General features: G+C 32.3%; 1 protein-coding gene across 2 annotated transcripts in view; it reads left to right on the top strand.

Moving 5' to 3' along the window:
- Nucleotides 1-17,594, top strand: part of LOC149420122 (uncharacterized) — a 200,531-nt gene that overhangs the window by 119,255 nt on the left and 63,682 nt on the right. Inside the window, exon 1 of one of the 2 annotated variants that reach the window (XM_089637495.1) lies at nt 4,162-4,469. The exons of the other annotated variant lie outside the window; for it this stretch is intronic. The gene's annotated coding sequence lies outside the window, so the exon portion shown is untranslated. Of the gene's footprint in view, nt 1-4,161; nt 4,470-17,594 lie in introns of those variants that run through there. 2 annotated transcript variants of the gene reach the window in all.

Here is a 17,594-nt window from a genome sequence, read left to right as displayed (position 1 = left end):
ATGTTAATAATATGTCAGAATAATAGAAGAGTAGAGTATGAGACGATGTATGAATGTGAATGAGGCAAGAAGTGTGTGCCAAGACCGAGTTGTTTGGCGGTCCGTCCTCTCTGCCTACCCCTGCAGGGAAACGGCGTGATGGTTAGTTAGTTTCAACCATGTTTTGAACACTCTTTTACATTATTTAACAGTCGAAAAAATTGTAAGAAAGCAACCCATCTTTTTTAAAACATTCACAAACAATGATGAACATAATGTTGCTGTGAATAAAGTTTAATGCTTTCGTAATGTTTTATGAAGCTAGATCTCACCCAGTAACAACTAATAGTTATGTGAACAGTGTAGAGATCGCGTCAAAAATACCTTCTTATCAAAACGAAAATTTCCTCTGAAGTCATTAGATTTAAGTAGGTACTTAAATTCCTACCTACCTATTATAAACCATAAATATTAAAAAAATAGTATTTAAAATAAGAATTACACAGTTTATCCAAATAAATATAACATATAAATGACAATTCCTTTTTCAAACTTTCTTCAGGCGGGTAGTTTCCATTTTTATTTCGATTTGATAGCTCGTTATAGACACCATGATTATGGGAACTTGGCTGGATTAAAATATAGTATCCAACAAAGCCACCATCTTAAACCGGAAACTGAACAAACAAATTTACAGACAGATGAAATGCCAAATGATCGAGTTAAAACATCACTTCGCTGCGCTCGGTTAAAAATGAATTTTAAACAATGGATATTTTTGATCCCAGTGAGTGCAGGTAGGTACTAGTCCTCTAGTAGTCTAGTCTAGCACCGGGAACACTGCCAGTTGATCCCCGGACTGACCCGGTACTAGGCCGTAGAACCATTAGGACAATTAACATTCCGGAGGGTTCCCCATATATATTACCCGCAACCGCTATGCGCTACCGGTAGGTACCCTCAGACACAGGGCTTCTAAACCCCGGGCCATTAATGCATACCGCTGATAGATCCATTGTAAGTCTCCCTTAGTTTATTACCCACCGCTATCGAGTCCCAACTGTTAGAAGTTGGTGGGACTACGGGATCTCCAAATGAGGTATGTAGAGATAAACTCTGGCCCATAAAAACATACCGCTAATCTATTAGAGTAAGAGTCCCAAATGCCCAGAACCAGTGGGATTTTGGAATCACCAATTGCACAGAGAAAAATGATTAAAGCTAATTTATTAAGGCGAAGCTTAATGCCAAATCACTATTTTGATTAATCTTTATAACAAATTGTTGTACATTATGAATACCAACCAGAAAAATTTGATTTAGATAAATTGAAGATTTTCCTATCGTTTCCCTTGAGTAGAATACAAATAAAAAATAAATTACTCAATAAAAAATATAAATGTAAACTACTAAAAAATATTTTTTTCAATAGAAATGTAAGAACGCGTAAATTTTTAAAAAAATACAGTATTATAGTTAAGATTATCTGTGACAGTTCCACTTGATTAACTTTTTTGCTTTCTTATAAAATTATTTATAAATAAATAAAAATCAGTTTTGTGCTTGAAATCGAACGATTCTAGACTCCGTTTGTCAAGAGATTTTAATGCCTATTACCTACAATAAACCAAGAATATTCACATTTTCAGCTTGTAGCTTCCTCTTAAGAATCTCTTTAAATTCGGTTGAAAACGGGGTTTCAGGCTTTAACGAATGGATTCATAGGTTTCCTGATTTAGTAAATAATGAGTATATTATCACGACGTCAAAACAAGCGTTCATGAATGAATTATCAAGGCAAATGCAGGTACATAAACACGTGTTCCGATATATTAGGAATATACTAAATGTTTATCAGGAAATTGCCTGCAATCCCGTTTTTAACTGGATTACTAATAATTTGAAGAGATTCGCAATACTCATTTTTCTCCTTTAGGTTGCACGATCCGGTGAAGTTTCCGCATAGTAGTCATATTATTTCTATAAAACAAAAGTAAATGGTTAAAGAAAACTGTGGTTCCATGATAACTCCTCAAAATGACAATTTGACAACACACCTTTAAAAGGTGATATAAAAGTGTGATGAAACAAAAACGAGGTTAAATAGATGTAATATAATTTTACGTATGTATCAATTATTTTATAAGCAATAATTATTAGCCTGAAACACTCATCCACATTGAAAAATCTCCTGATAAAAGATTTTTCAATCAATATTTTTCAATAAAAAATCTTGTCTTAAACATTAGTTAACCAAAAAATAATAATTTACATATGTAACCTATTAAACCACATTTGCCGATATTTTTTTTCATTGCCACCTATGTTGTTTGTATTTTATTTTATCTCCGTTTCATTTTATTTAATTCTACTTTTTATTTCATTTTAATGAATTATATTAAATTGTAAAGGGAGGCCTCAGAACTGGCAAATTATCATACCCAGTGAGGCTATTACCGTATAATGTTTGGAAGTAAATAGTATAATTGCATAAAATAAATTAATGTATACGAGTACATCTGGTTTTGAACCTACGATTTCTGGATCCGTGGTCAAAATGTAATCATTTATATTTTTCCCCTAACCTTTTCTGTTCTTTATGGTTATGGTTGCTCTTTAAATCTTACCGTTAAAAAAGTATTTATTTACCATTAATATCCGAAGTCGTAAATAATTTTAAATCTACAAATAATAGGGTTTTTGCAAACAATGAACACCCGCTTTTCAACAATACCACTAGACGTACCTACCTAAACTCAACGCACTTATGAAAGAACTATTTAGGTAGAGTAGGCTTATTATCTATTCAGTTGGTAGGTAGGGACTATTATTTACTACCCTTTAATTATATAGTGGGGTCAATATATTAGGTAGGTACTTACGTCAATAAATTTCGAACTTCGTTACTGACAGGGTAAAAGTTTTTTAGGTGTTTAAAATTCGAACATAGAATTAATTCGACGCGTTGAAATATTTATAATAGGAAGGAATGCGTTTGTTTACATTACGCAAAAAATGGTTATCGGCTGTCAGTTGAATAAATAAACTATCAACAGTTTTGTATTTTGAAGCTTTATTGTATTACATAATAATTGCTGCTAATAATTTTAAGTTTGTTGAATTATGTGCTCCATGCTGATTTTATGTAACATAATAATGTCGTGGTTTGTTAGTCCTGAAATCAAAAATTAAATGGTGTGCTGGTAGAACATGGGGTTTAATTTTACTCAGCACTAGAGCTCCTAGTGAGGTGTTCACAAAACACTACTATGTATATATATACACACATACAGTTTATGATTTTATACATTTTCTGTATATTAAATTGTTATCATCTGTAAAATGTATGTATGAGAATTGGAATAAGCTGCAAGAAAGTTTTTTTTTTACCAACAGTAGCTAAAATTAAAAAAAATCGTCTTTTTTAAAAAACTAGTTACTTTTTGTCTTCTAAAAACAAATGTTAACGAAGTATTTAGGTATTACAGCACCCAACATTTTTCACATTTACGTAATACTTGAGTATGTGCATACAATAATAAAAGGGAAGGTACGTAACTACACTTGAAGTAAAATATTATTAAATCGCCTTTTTAGCAAAATCAAAAACTCAGTGGTGCTGTATCTTCATAATTTAGCTAAAGGTTAATCCGCCCACCCTAGAATAATGCATCTAAGTGCTTCCGCCTCTTTCGAAATAACACGAACCACACTGGAGATGATAAAAATGCATTTTTCTAAATTGCCCAAGAAACAAGTAATAATACATAATAAGTAGAAAATCCTGTACGTCACCAAACACCTTATAAAATATTCATTCATCTCACGGACTTTCTTAATAAATTACAAAGCCCCTTATCGCAGGCTTACTTTCACAAAGGTCGAATTGAAATTACCTACATTTTATTTTAATCACATCTCAATAAAAAAATATTCGAATGGGTTCCAAGCCTCTTTTAATGTGTGAGTGCGCCTCTACCATCCCAAAGCTGTTCGAAAACTTTCTACAATATCTTGTTTACTCTGTCTCTTTTCTTCGTGCATGTTTTGCATTATCCCATCTCTTTCAGGCATGATTTTTCCCAAGGCATTCAGTAGAATCTACGTAGAATGTTGTGTAGTTTTGAATCCCTCCCAGTCCCAGTGATCTGTTCATCAGTTTTTCAGTTGCGGTTTGTCCGCCAGTCGGTGCTGGTGTTTCCACGCTCGTTGTTCGTGCAATTTGTTTCTCTTTTGTTTGACCTTTTAATGATGTCAACCGCGTATTGTTTTCAAACAAAGTTTAGCTTTGATGAACAATAATTAAGTTGTTACAATATTGTCGCGTGCTAATATCCAATAATAGCGAACTTTAGTGTAATCAAACAGTGCCGATATATTATATTTTGTAGTGATCTATAATCTATTATAAATTGTATGTTTCCGAAGTGCTTTTGGTTTTAAAAGCAGTTCTTGGATAACTGCACATTTTCTGGATATTTGTACGAGATGTAAGTAAAGCAACTATTGAAATATTATACTAAGTTTATATATATGTGACGCATATAATGTTCTTTTTTGCAACAATAAAACATTACTAACAAGTTTGCATATTATAAAACGATGATCAACCAATTATCTTACTGATTTTAAATCATTGCAAAAGCCTTTTACTTCGAAATGTCATGTATTTCAGTTCTGTAAATGTCAAAATAACAATTTTGGGTTAGGGCACCTCCCACTATTTTGCATCAAATTATTCGTGATGGCAAATCAGCGAATGTTAAACTGTCGCTCCGGATATTATTTGTTTAAATATTAATTAACTAGTCAGTTCTTCTCAAAGTGTCTATTTATTTTGAATGTGTCGTTATTATAACAGCGCTAATCGAAAGCAATCATTTAATCACCGTGCTTTCGTTACCTTATTTCAAGTAGGTACAGAACATCATAGCAAATTTTTTTTTTAAGTTAGATAACCTAAGTTATACGGTATATACCTACACACATGTGACACAGGCATAATATTCAACCAATATTCACTTTGTATAAAGATTAGCAGTTTCGACGGCCTCCGTGGTCGTGGGAGACTCTCGACCAGCAATCCGGAGGTCGCGGGCTTAAATCTCGGCATGCTCAAGTAAATTTTATTTGATTTATTTGTATTACTTTCACAATTAATTTAGTAAAAATAATAAATTGTGTATTTGCGGCACGTTCCTGAGTGAAAGATACTCTCAGCATCGCCCTGGCGTGAGACCACAATTCAGAATTGAAACGTTGTTTGGAATGGCTTTAGCCGTATTCGGTGACCATAACCAATAGCCAGGTACTTTCCCACCTTCCTCTTCCCCATCTCCTCCCCCCCCCCCCCCTCCACCTAAATCCTCACAACATACCCCAATTGGGGATACCATAATCTTCAGACGGTTGGGAGCTGTTGACACTTGTGCGGTATTTACATTTAAAAAATATATAGCGAGTGAAGGTTCGGTTAGGTTACAGTTAGGTTTTATGTACAATATCTAATTAAATTCAATTATCTCCAACCTAACCTAACATTTGCTCATTTTGTATTGTATGCTAACCTATCCTAACCTAACACAGTTTCAACATAAATTTTATCAGGTCGTATTTGGGTACGAAATAATGATATTTTCATTTAAAAGTAAAGTTAATGTACCATTTTTAGATAATTTATTAGATTGAGCCGCAATACTGTTTCAAAATCTTATATCTCGCGAGAACTGTAGGTAGGTACTCTTTTGCTGCTGGAATCAAAACATACAAAACACAATTTCAAGACTAAACGTTGACGACTTACTTACATACAACATATAATAATATTTTCTTATTTAACTATTACGAGTGAGAACCTAGCTAACTAGGTCCTTCACCAAACATCAATATAGTAAATGGTTGTTAATCAGTTGTGTAAAATTTTAAAACACGTTTATCTATCCAGTAGGTATAGTGGGTATGCAGAGCCAGAGGTTTTACAATATGAATACTATCAGAATCAGAGAGATATTTTAATGGTAGCGTATTATGATAATTTAACAAGAATGGTTTGAAAATTATAATTAGATAGTTAGTAGTACGAAGTTGTTGGTATTCAGCATGATATGTATTTGAAAGGAGACAGCCAACGCTCCCGATACCCCGGGGGCAAAAGCAACGGTCATGGCTTCACAGATTAACTTCCTGCGCTGTGCAAAAAAATAAACCTCTAAATACTTTCTCAGAAATCAGTAGTTAAATAAAAGTGGTGCCACTTTAACATCATTTATATTATAGCTACCATTATTATTTTTAAATTGGTTGAAATTTGAGAATTCTATACGAATTACCTAGCTACTAGCTTCGCCTGAGTTTCTCTCTTGTTGAACAATGTTGGATGATTTGTACAATCATGTTCAAACTACAATACTTTTCAAAGTTGCGTGGCTCATGATGGAGATAACTCAGTCATCTGAAAATAGCTGTGTGGACCTAGGGATTCCATGCAAAAAAGCTTTGCTTTCATTATGTCTGGGCTCACCGTTCGAGAGTTTTTGATTCGCTCTTTCATTATTTTAAATAATTACCAAAAGTTACAGTAAAACGTTCAAGTGCAATTAAAAGAGTTTTTCACTAATAATAAATTATTTCAGAAGGTTCGCAGGGCTAGTGCAATGCAATGCGTTCAATAAAAATCCATAGCATATCCTATTCCCATCCTATATTCCTCTGCCTCCATCTCTTCCTTTACCTTTTTGTTAGATTTCCTAACTCAAGCCATTGAACCTCGATGTCTCTAACCAACTTCGGCCTAACCTTTTTAAATTTAACCTCCTATGATGTATATAATAATTATTGTTATCTTTGTAGTAGCTGTTTATTTCTCAAATAATTGTTAGGTAAGGAACCAATTATGTATTTGAAGTTAGTAGTCGTTCTCAATATTTTACACTGAAATTATTTTATTCCTAGTAGGTACCTACCATGACAATAAATCTTCTTTTTTTATCTGACGCCCATAAATCCTAACATATGATTAACTTGTAAATATATCGGGGGGGCGGAAATCGTGTGTCAAAATTCAGGCTACAAGATAATTATGACGATAGTATGGCTTCCTGCCTATCCTATATGTTTCAAAGGAAATATCAAAGTCCTGAAAACACATCAGTTTGAATCTCAAATTTCTGAGCTTAAAAAATCTTTTTAATTTTATGTTGCTCCAATTCTTTTGAAAAGAATAGACCTAACCTAACTTACCTGAACCAAGAAATATCTTTGTGTCACCCTAAAATCTCTCAAACGATGAGGTCTGGCGCCATGAAATTAAAATCGCTTTTTCTGTATTGAATCTATTAGTGAACGCAACTATCATCAGCTCTCGTCGTAGTTTACATGATGAACTATAAAGCTTACATGACAACATCAAATCAAATGTTTAAATTATTAATTATTACATAATTATGAACATTTTTATTTATCTATGTAATAATCTTCGAACACCATAATACGGGCTGTGCTTTGTTTGGTGACCGAGAAACATTGGTGAATTATACTAGATTTGCCCTCTAGTAGATAATTCCAAGCTAAAAATAACCCTACCTAAGAGTAATTTCACAATACAACTCCACATCGAATTCCGCCGCCTCGCTTAGAAAGCCTAGTTACTATAAATGCATGTTCCCTACAATATAAAACAGAACACAAAGTTATTCCTCAAACCCATTGCGAAAACCATAAAATTATTATAAACGTGTAATTATTAATGAATAAAGGATTTTAAAAAAAAAAACAAGTTGATTTTCAACATAATAACACGCCCTAACATCGGGGTTGTAATAGAAGGTGGGCTCTGACCAGTTGGATTCTGTCTGTTATAACTGTATCGATGCAATACAGATATGCTAATATATTACATAAGCCTTAAATTGTCAGTAATGATCCATTTTATTACTCCATCAGAATGGAAACTTCGAAATATGTTAGTAATTTGCATGCAATGAGATTTCTAAGAAATTCCGTCTTAACAGGAAGGCAATAGACAAGAATATGAACACAACATAAATACAAAGCATTACAAGCAATTTCATAAACAAAGATAATAATATATTAGTGAATGTTTATTAGGTTGCTTAAAACATAACTTGCAGCTACTCAAACATGCATTATGCGATGCATTTTTTTCGAAGCAGCCTTCACAAGTTGCATTAGAAATAATAACACGGTTTATATTTATTTCCTGAATTGAAGAATTTTAAAGAAATAAGTAAGTTTACGACTTTCGTGCTGTAACCAGTTAAACAAGTTTTTTTTTTTCAAATTAATATCAACGTTTCCGCATAACTACCCAATCATTGACATAATATATAGCACATAGGACCAAATGTTTTATTTATTTTTGTGAAGTTAGGCACGAATATTAAAATGTTTTCCAACCATAATGTAAAGAACTTATTTTTACACATTTTACAATAAAACCATATCCGAAAATTGGTTTGTAAGAAGAAGATTTTGTACTTAAAAACAGTTTTCATAAGCCTAATACTTAATATTTTTCTAGGCATATAAAAAGATAAAATGTACTTAATTATAGCTATAGTCGCAGTATATTTCTAAGTGATCAAATTTTCAAACCATGAATTTGCATTACAGCGCATTTTTCCATCTGGTTTTCTCATCCCATTCCTGAAAACTTGAATTTACAACTCATCCAATACAGCTCTGCAACGTCATCAGAAGGTAGAAGGAATTTAAATGCAGTCCAAATTCCAAATACTGAGTTCGCACTTTACGGATGCTCTAGGATCAATCTCCCACTAATTTCTAAGACGCTTAACTAAGTGTTAATCCATAAATCTAGTCATCAGTCTATTGGTTCCTAATTTGAGGAAATAAATACAATATATTTATTATTTATCTCACATTTTATTCCACAAATTTGAACATTTTTAACACTTCTTCACATTCATGCTTCACTTACCCTATTCATACTGGGAGTAAAAAAACTCCAGGTGTAATTTTATACTTAAATGAAGATAGCTTCAAAATAAGGTCACCAATACTTTTGCCATATGGCTAGAATGACATTGAATTTGATAGAGGAAGCGATTGAAAGGTGATGCAGCGGTACCTGTCCATCACCAATCTGAAATGCCATCCTCAATTCATACTTATTCATTCATTTTCAACTACAGAACAATGCACAATACACGAATGCGCATACATTGATTGTATCGGTGTTTGTCCTTATTCTCATTCAGTCAGTTCCTAATTGACAAAGTCAGTCAACAAATAATGACAGTATTTGCGTGGGCTAGTATGATAGTTTGATAGCCCACAAGCAAAAGAGTACGAAACAATATGAAGATCTATATTAAATTCTTACGTCTGTCGTACACACTAATACATATTATTTCCAACTGCTCTCAACTACCCACCCCCCATTGGGGTATGTTGTGAGGCTGGAAGCAGTGGAGAAGAAAGAGGTGAAGAAGTATCTTGTATTCTGTGGGCAGTTCCAGCTCTAGATTATTTATCAAAACCACCTTCTCTTGGCGGTGAAACACCTCTCCAAAATGATAATAAAACTCAATTTCTTGAATTATTACTCTCAGGTGAAATGAGTCCAGCGATTGATACCGAAAAATATGCGGCCCACTTTTCTGCATGGAATTTATTCCGAACGTGCTCTGGGAATTAATTTAAATGTCAAACAATTCGTGGCAAAGCGATTTGTCTGAAAATAAATGTGTTCGTGGAATATTTTTTGCAGTAGTCATCTTCTAAACTCTATTTACTTTACTGATTACTGGTTTTTACGCTAAACGTAAAATATTTAACATAACAATATTTCTCTTTTCGATTACTAGCTATAAAATACGATTTGCTCATTTGCAAACACAGCACTTTAGATTCATGTAATGAATCACCTATAATTTTACATATTCTAATAACGTAGAATGGTATGCAATAGCCTTACCAGTTAGCTCTGTGTTTTGTTTGTGATTTTCTTTAAAATGTCAAATTCTTATATCCTAAAGGCGTTGTGTTTAATAGACCTTCAGAGAGTCCGTGTCATTTGTCATGTATTGTGTCACATTGTCATGAATCATCGTTTCAAAGTTCAAAGCAATAAAAATCATGTCAACACTTCAAATATCAATTATTATTTACTACAAGTAAGAAGGCCAAACAATGATTTTATATCTTACTTAAAGTTACTACCCGGCCTCGCCCGGCATTTCAACACCATTTTTTTCTTACTGAAAAATATGAAACACACTTAACAATGACAATTGAATGCATATTACAAACCTCCATAGCTCGTTCTGCAAATGACGCAGAGAGCTAAAGATATTTCCAATGATCTACAAATTAGTAAAACAGAGTGAGTATTGCTAATTTATTAAGAATCTCATCAAATTATTGTTTATACAGTTAAAAACGGGATTTTAGGCCGTTTCATGATAAACTTTTAGTAAATTCGTAATATATGGGAATAAGTGTTAATGCTCCTACATTTGCCTTGACAATATACAATGACAAAATGCGAAAATATTATAATTTTTATGAACACGTATTCCGACATCGTCATGACACATTTGTATTGTATTGAAAGTTCATTAGGAAACCAATCAATTCATTCGTTAAGGGCCTAAAATTCTGATGTTTATCTGGTTTACGAATAATTTGAAGACATTAAATTAGCTAATAAATTAGATAAAAAATTGGCAATATTTTATATCAATAAGTTTTCTCTGTGTATCATTGGATAGTTAAATGTACATTACAAACCTTCATAGCTCGTGATGCAAATGACTCAGAGAGCTGAAAATAGTTGAGAAATTAGTTAGCTGTGCAAATTTCATGTATTTAGCGATCACCAATCGAATAATATATGTCAGTCATATATTATTTATATTCATCGTCGACTAAACATAAGTTAAATTTCCGCTAGACAACGTACCAAATTACCAATATCCACGTAATGTATTTTTTTTTAGATAAATTTGCTTATTTTGGTTAATTCCGTATTTTTCATTTACACAAATCGGTGGAAATCACCAAACCATCTAAGGTCACTTTTTGTATCGTTCTGCATGAGATGGTGATGTGTCCTCTGCTACCATTCGATATGCAGACAAACAATTAGTTGGTCGCTGTTGTAGTCGACAATGAGTGCACTTCCTGTGCTCACTCTATTCTGTCTATTTGTGTATATTCCCCGTGTCATTTGAAGCACGTTATGTAATTTATCATATCCCTGCCAATTACTTGCACGAATAATGGAAATACTGTTATATTATTACGGTTAAATGAATTAAATGCGACTTGCGTGGTATTAGATTTGTTTGTACAATCGAGTGACAAGTAATGACGGTTAGGAAAAGGCCAAACATATACAGATTGTAAATTGTAGCATCTTACAGAATACTCTTAAATAAGATATAGACAATTTATCTTCTATTTATATAAAGAAGAGTGTCTGTGGCGGACGACTGGATTTGATTTTTATACAAAACTACAATTTTATTCCGAGGTTAATAAAATTATGCACATTTGACCTTCAAAACCAAACAGAGGACACTGTCTACATTATATTTTTAAAAAAACTTCCTTTAAAGTCCGGGCAAAGTCGGGGACTTTTAATAGACTATAATATAAAGTGATTTAAGCGGTAACTTGTTGATAGATTTTTTATATGATGTCAGCTTGAGGTTATGATATTTAATGTTTCCTTAGGCCCAGTTCTGTCACATTCGACACTTCTATCAACTTGGCAATCTAAATCATTTAGATTTTTTAAACATTATTTGCCAGTCAGTGTTTGTTGAAAATGTCGTCAAGAAAATTTGATCTAACGCTGACACGCCGAGCCGAGAAGTGACAAAGATGACCGATTTGATGACAGTGCCAAATTCAAATTAAAATTTTTGTTTTTATTGATTGTAGATTAATTTAATCGCTGTGCTGCTACTTATAATAATTTGTAGTCAAATATTTATTGGGTGGTATAATTTCACCTATGAATATTGATACAAGCATGCACGTTAAAAGTGTGAAAAACCTAAAATAGGAATTCTAAATACCAAATTAGAATAGAAAGGCATCAAATTTTAAAATTCTCTTAAAACGATGAAGGGAAAATGTGTGTCACGGATTCTGATGACATTATTTTTTTTTTTCCCTTGTAGCAAACACTTTGTGGGTATACATAATTATAATAATTAAAATAAAATAACTTTGTTTAAATACCACTTTATTGTATATATTTATAACCAACCGGTTTCAGTTCAGCCCGAACCTTCATCAGGGTAAATAAAAACATATTAAATTAATTACAGAGGTGTATGGGTACTTATAGTTAAGCTGGAAGAGGGAGAGAGAACATCAACTTTGGTGGGGGTGGAAGACTTAGGTAGGAGAGAGGGGGTAAACATAGGTGCAGGAAATGGAAATATATTTAAAATGGGGCTGTTTGTTAAATCTAATTGTTTATTTAGTAAATTGATTTTATTGACTTTAAGGGATTTTTTTATCTCGAGTGCTTCTAAATTGTTGAGGCGTAGACCTATCCCGTTTCTATGTAATACTTCTACACCTGAAGGCTTATCAAATGAGTGATCTTTATCTATTAAATGTGTTGCAAATTCCGAAAAACCTATGTTGTTTAAGCATCTCAAGTGCTCAACTACCCGCGTTTGAACATTTCTTGCAGTTTTACCAATGTAAAATGCTTCGCAGTCGTTACATTTAAGTTTATAGATGCCAGAATGACTTAAATTATTTTCTTTATCTTTTGAGTTAATTAAAAGTTTACCTAGGTTATTATTGGTATAAAAAGCGGCTTTAATTTCTGTTGGAAATTTTAAAACACATGAGGACGAGAAATTATTAATGTATAAAATTCTACGCCAACCATGGTTTTTATTTAGTGCGATGTTGGGGATACTATTGTACAGTAATTTATTACAAAATATGAGTCGTTGTTTTTTTGCAAGGATTTTATCAATTAAGGTATGGGTATATCCGTTATTTATGGCGATAGATTTGATTATAGAGAGTTCAATATTGAAGTTAACTTTAGATAGCGTAATAGTGACAAGTCTGTGGACCATAGAATGGAAGGCAGAATGTTTATGGGAAATGGGATGGTTAGAAGTACTATGAATGACTGTATCGGTAAAAGTAGGTTTTCTATAAATATTAAAATTAAATTTATTATTAATAATGGAAAGGGATAGGTCTAGAAAATTTAAACTGTAATTAGTACCTATTTCTACTGTAAACTGAATATTTTTATGGAACGAATTAAGGAGGGACAAGAAGGAATTAAGTTGACGTTCTGTACCTTTCCATATGCAAAAAATGTCATCAACATAACGTTTCCACATAAAATTCCACATTATTTTTTGTTCATTTAAAAAACACATACACACATGTTAACGTGTTCTGATTGTCTTGTCCGAAAAACTTACACAATCAACCAAATTAACCTAACTTACCTACAAATCTATTCACCGCCTAACTCACTTATTTTTTGTATACATTGTTGTGGAATTTAGAGCTCCGGTGTATGGTATGACTTTGGTGTGAAAGTGATCCAAATACTTTTGTTATGTTGTGGTGAATTATATATTTTTTAAAACTATTTTTAATCTTGATTTGTTGTATTTGGTCACGTACTCGAGGACAATGTACGTGTTTGATATTGTTATTTTTACAAAAGAATGCCATGCAACCTGAAAAACTAGCCATCGTGGTGTTCTAGGGATGTCCGATGCACCCGAAGTAAAGTCAATTTTGCCTTACTTACTTTTTAAATGAAATTGAGTTTTTTTACCATAACACATCCATTTTAAAATATCTTTTTAAAGTTTAAAAACTGCCGTAATGTCGTCTGATTTCAGAGAAAAGCGTATACTATATGTCAGCGTGTGTGTAGGTGATTGCTACCCCAATGCATTGTCATCGACAACGAGTCTCAGCTGAGTTTCAGCTCGATCGGATGTCGGGAAGTGGGTTAATTTCCTCTTTCAAGAGGCATTAATTCACTATCGAAAATAAAATAACACATATATTAAAAAAGATATTGTAATTAATTTTAACAGTTAATCAATTTCATTGGCCTGTCTGGGCCCTAGAAGTGAAAGTATTGTCTAAATTGGTGACATCAGTTTTCTTTATGATCGTGACAATAATCTTGTTCCTTAGCGATTTTCTGATATATGAATTATTTGAATCCTAATCAAAATCGCTAGTAAAAATTATTTTATTATATCTAAGTTTTCATTTATTTCTTTAAACCCGGGGTTTTAAGGGCCCTTTAGATGAAACAAGTCATTGATACATTATATTAGCGCATTAAAATCATGCAACATAACAATAATAGAAATAGCAACAATCATATATTTAAACTCGGTATTGAAACTTACCTATACCTGGGGATATACATGGTCAATATTAACATAAAAAGTTACAAGTTTAAATTTTAGTATGGAATAAATGAAAACGGAATTAATTTCCAAGCCTATGTAACCTTTGGATTGGGGAATTTATAAAATAGTTAGTTGTAGATGAATAAACAAAGAACAACTCGGGAAGTCTCGCGTTACCATGCAATAGTTAAATCATTTTTCTGCCTGATTCAACCCTGAAATTGATTGAAATAAAAATTATCATATTAATCGCCTTATTTCGCAGACAGCTGACTACCTTTCTACTAGGAATTATTCGAGATAATAATATACCTACTAAATAAATAATTTACATTTGCCGATCGTTAATAATACCTACCTGCTAATTAATACGTGTAAAATAGAAAGCGAAAACGCCGAAGGTGGTCCAACTTTTTATGTGCTAATATATTTTATAGGTATAGACATAAAAAATAAGAATTTTAATCTGCACGTGTGATGGCTAGATACCAAATTCTATAAACAAATATATTGCTTTTCAAAATAAGAATTTTCATCTGCACGTGTGATGTGATAGCTAGACACAAAATTCTATAAACAAATATATTGCTTTTCAAAATAAGAATTTTCATCTGCACGTGTGATAGCTAGACACCACATTCTGTAAACAAATATATTGCTTTTCAAAATAAGAATTTTCATCTGCACGTGTGATAGCTAGACACAAAATTCTATAAACAAATATATTGCTTTTCGAAATAAGAATTTACATCTGCACACTGACACCAAATTCTATATAAAAATCTAAATAATATTGCTTTTTAAAACTGGTGAAATTTCGACGGTTATGGTAAGTCTCATATGATCGTAAGCAAAAAAATCGCACGAAAATAATAGTGTCTGTGTATTATGTTAAAGAAAAAAGATTTTATATGATTTACTTTAGGAGATGTACAAAAAGCTATAAATAAAATTATATACCAAATCAGCTTATTTTTTACCTTTTTAGCTCCTTAGGCCTCTGGCACATTGATCGTTATATTTTTTAAATACACTGGGAAGGTCGGAGAATTTGTGTGTATTTCTCAATGTATTCGAAAACTCAACACTGTTTCGAAAGGTGATGAAATACGCTTTGAAATTTTATTATTAGAAATAAACATATAATTTTTTAGTGCAAACATAAAAAGTTTTAAAAACGGCTCACCTTGCGTTTTTCGTCTAAACAGTGGACTAATATTACTGATAACGAAAAAAGAAATTAACATTATTGTCACCTCTTTTTTATCGGTTTTTATTAAAATAATTAACATTAAAATTCTCAAAGTTTCATATTTTTTTCTCAAAATGCGGTTAGAGCCTTTGGCTCTCTTAGAAGTCTACATCTTAATTCTTTCGTGGTCAACTTCTTGATTTGAATACAAAGCGTGGTGTTTTCTCTTTCTAACATCGTTTAGATCATATTTCTCATCATGACAATAATGGAGATACAACGATTTGTATGAGACCATACGAGCCATACAAATTGACTCTAATCGAGAGATTCTTCTCAGAGTTCACATATAAATAACAGACACCTACATTATTTTCCACTTCGCCACACATATAAAAATACGAAGAAATGTTAGTTTCCACTAGTATTCAAACACATTTAAAAATAATACTTGTTATTATGACCTGCCTGCTTGTTTCCGCAGCATTTTTATAATGTATTCTAGCAAACAAATGCCAGTTCTTTATTCTCATATTTTAGCTTTCTTCTGTTCCGACTCCCGACTGACGGACTGATGCCCCGCAGATGTCTCGTTATACCGCGAAGACATTATTTACAAAAGCAAATTCTGGAATCCCACACACATGTCTCTGGTAGTCTGTTTGACGACTAACTGTTCCTTTCAGCTGAATTACTTGCTTTATTATCTTGCTTACATATGCTGAGGATCATTATGTATTTACGATGCAGAATATAGACACATCCCACAAAACCAGGCACCAGAAGGGAGATAACGAGCAATATTAATGGTATTTTGTCATTTCATGACGCTAGGGATGACCGTTAGAGAGTTTTTAGTCATCTTAAATCTTTATTATGACATCATACAATCTGCCTGTGCAGAATATAAATAAATAATAATATATGTGCATTCTAAAGCAGCACCACGTTCATTGGTCAAATGCATTGTACATATAGTTTTGTGTTAGGTAACGACGAACCGATTTATGCAATCTGTTAGCAATAAGTTGATAATAGTTTGTCTAGTCTACACTTAATAATAAGATTGTAGAAATATAGTTTATACAGCGCCCTTGAGGTGATTGTTCACAAAAAACGGCACTATACAAATCATCAAATATATTCGTTAGAAAGCTTTTGTGGGACACGCGAACAAATTATTATTATTTTTTTTATATATTAACTCCACACAGGAGGCCCATTATCATCTTGCCACTGAGAGTTCCGCTGTTACATCCATTAATTTTACAAGCGTTATTTATGGGAGAGATGAAGAAGTTACAGATTTTACGCCTTATATTAATATCATGTTCGTGAATAATTCTGGCCAGGATAAAGCTTCACAAATTTCAGGACGCCAGAACTCTCGGTTCGAGAGTTTTTAGTGGGGGTACAGTTTTTATTAATTGTTATCCTTGGATAAGATTTGCAATTTATGCTGTTTCTAACGATATTTGTAAACATTAAAACCTAATATTATTATATGATGTGTACAAACAATAGATATATTAATATGTATGTCCTTATCCTCAGTTCAAAAGTATGTTTTCTAAGCATTTGAGCATTTAGCATGGGTAATGGGTACCTAATTCAAGGGCATACTCGCAGATTCTAAAAAAATAATTACGTTTTTTTAAAACTACCTTGAATATAAATTTTTCATTACTAAAATCACTTGTGATTATAGCCGGTTGACAATAATAATTATTTACCTACCAAATTCGACAAATTAAAGTTTGGTCCATTGAAACAACCATCATTATTTATAAATAAATGGCAGTTGACGTTGACTAACCTTGCACGTCAAATTATTATCGGTGACTTTTCTTCATAGTATATCGTAGCTCAAGGCTCTTAATTAGATAGTTTGTATTATAGTAATGTTAAAAATAGCTTCTAGGAAAACGTATCAGATTATTATTTATTTAAATGGGAAGAAATCGAATATACGATATTATAGTCTTGGTCATTTTACATGCTAAATT

Source organism: Hesperophylax consimilis, chromosome 11 (genome assembly GCF_061612785.1).
Source record: "Hesperophylax consimilis isolate HC1 chromosome 11, BYU_Hcon_1.0, whole genome shotgun sequence".
NCBI classification, from domain to species: Eukaryota; Metazoa; Arthropoda; class Insecta; order Trichoptera; family Limnephilidae; genus Hesperophylax; species Hesperophylax consimilis.
The sequence above is the reverse complement of the archived record's forward strand: the minus strand, read 5'-3'. Positions and strand labels throughout refer to the sequence as shown.